Source organism: Ambystoma mexicanum, chromosome 5q (assembly GCF_040938575.1).
Source record: "Ambystoma mexicanum isolate Mex_15411 chromosome 5q, UKY_AmexF1_1, whole genome shotgun sequence".
Taxonomy (NCBI): Eukaryota; Metazoa; Chordata; class Amphibia; order Caudata; family Ambystomatidae; genus Ambystoma; species Ambystoma mexicanum.
Genome location: NC_090933.1, coordinates 97,079,167 through 97,081,507, shown reverse-complemented (window position 1 = coordinate 97,081,507; position 2,341 = coordinate 97,079,167). Strand labels below are relative to the sequence as shown.

The 2,341-nt window shown below is 43.4% G+C and overlaps 1 long non-coding RNA gene across 1 annotated transcript; it reads left to right on the top strand.

Annotated features, from left to right (window-relative positions):
- The first annotated feature begins 1,103 nt into the window (after positions 1 to 1,103).
- Positions 1,104 to 2,032, top strand: LOC138497253 (uncharacterized). Its single transcript, XR_011278552.1, has 2 exons — positions 1,104 to 1,186; positions 1,699 to 2,032. It is a non-coding gene; the product is annotated as an uncharacterized lncRNA (long non-coding RNA).
- Positions 2,033 to 2,341: the final 309 nt, after the last annotated feature.

Genomic DNA, 2,341 nt, shown 5'->3' with positions numbered 1-2,341 from the left:
AAAAGTTTTTTTTTACGATTGTTAATCTTCTAACCCCATATTTTGTAATCTGATTAGATAAACCAAACAAGGACAGGTAACCAATTGGAATGCATCAAGAAGTATGCATGTTGAAAAAATGCCTTAATACAGGAGAATAAATCCGCCTCTGTATGTGCTGGTGGAGCCAGGGAGCTTCTCATCTAACAATCCAGACTTGGGTAACTTCGGGAGTCTGGTACAGCAGTATTAATATGCAATGTTAGCTAGAGAGGCTGGTCAGGGATCTTTCCTGCTGTTCCTTCAAGCCCACGGCTTTTGTGGTTTCTCCCCAGATGTTTTTTTACGTGTCTGGGGACTCAGACGTAGCCATTCAGTCGCAACAACTAACCATGATGCCCTGCCAAATAGACGACTTGTTACCAGTTTATTGTCGATATAGCATAGCTCCCACAAGCAGCCTGGTCGTGTGTCAGGCCAGGGCACTTTTCAGGTCCCCTTTGCGCCCCTTTTTTAGGAATTTAGCAGTTTGCACACATGGACTATGCAATCCAATGGAAGAACAGTATGCACTTTTGAACATCTATATAGTCCATTTTGTGCCTCCATTGCATTAGGCACGTATGCATGCCAGTCAGCTTTTACCCATCCGGCATGGGAGGTAACATGGCCGCGCACTTTCAGAACAATAGGTCAGAGCATTTATGTAGATACCTAGGTGCATTTACACACTTTTCTGCAGTGCTCTATGAGACTTACAGCTTACACATACGGACTATGGATTTCAATGGAAGAACAACAGTTACCATTGAACGGCCATATGGTCCATCATTTGTTGTTGTTATTTTACATCAGTATGCCTAAATATTAGAAGTTCCCAGTCCAATCTAACACTATTAAGCGTTAAGGCGCCCGTGCCTTCTAAATTTGAATTGGGTTTAATTAAAATTGAACCAAATTAATACACAAATTTAATTCACACTTCATGTCATGAACGCCATTATACCGCCAGATTGGGCTTCATTTGAATGCATTTGCCCATCTTACAATGGCTGCCGTGTACCACCGAGGCCGCTGTCATGTGAAACAGAGACCACGCCTCCTGTGACGAACGCGGAATTTACTTTGCGGCTGCCCGACAGTCGTTGGTTTCCAATTGACTGAGCACACAGCGACTGATGCACGCAGATTCAAGTGTCTCAGCAAGGTAAGCGCGAACGACTCGGTGAGCGAGTGACTACGTTCATTACAAACGTTTCCCCACGCACTTGACAGCTGGTGATTTTCTCTCTCCACTTTGTCCAGAGTAATGTAACGTCCAGTGATTAATGACAAAGGCTGGCATGTTCAACAACCACACTGTACTACTCCCCATATAGACCACCAATCAACAATTTTGTTTTTATACTGCAACATTGCTGAACAAGAACAATTGATAGAAAGACACTTTCTATATAGCAAGAATCGGACACAGGCTGATGTGACACAACTCAGCACATATAGCTATGTGTCTCCCCCACTAAACTCCCTCTCTCCCCCTGCCTAGAGAATGGGCACTGCCACGCAACAATGAGGCAACTACGTGTTTCCTTTGAGAGAAGACAGAGAATAACACATGATTATCATAACAATGTGGCTGTTACCCTGCCATAATGCAGACAGTATTAAGCGTATGGGGTATTTACACCCAGCTTCTTTCTACTTTTTGTCTCCCTACAGGAGACGGAGGCGCTCGCCTACACTGTATAATACAGTGACATGCTGGAACGCAAATCATCACAAGACAAGTAACGGTCCTGAAGAATATGGTCTAATTTTGTACGCTGTCGAAAACGGTCGACCAATGGGTCATGAGGGGTCCCATGACCACTGCGACATCCCAGTTAATAAAGAGGGATACGCCACACAAGTATTATAACTGCACTTACGTGCAGTGAGCTTTTTAAGAAGTCCAAAGTATATGGGCACTTGCTTTTAACATGTTCTTCGAGCACAACCAATTGGCTTTGGTACCTTTGAAACCTGTGGGTAAATAAATTAATTCATAAAAATCCCAGGGTTGCAAATGTATATTGTTTCCACCAGTCAGTTAGCTATTACTGACAGGATCTAATAACCAGTCCTGTCTGATCAATAATAGCCGATTGGTTGCATCTCGGGTTATTTTAATCCTAACATAAGCTGACATCATTCAATTGGTAGAGAACAGGGTCAGTTTTTCTTCCACTATCCCTGTTAGATAGGCGGTGCACCACTGACCACCTAGGGACAGGCACTACTGTCAGGGACAGGGTTTTCTTCCAGTAGAGACAGCTAGGACATTGTTTACATCTGTCCTTTTTAAATTGTGTGACAGTTTAGT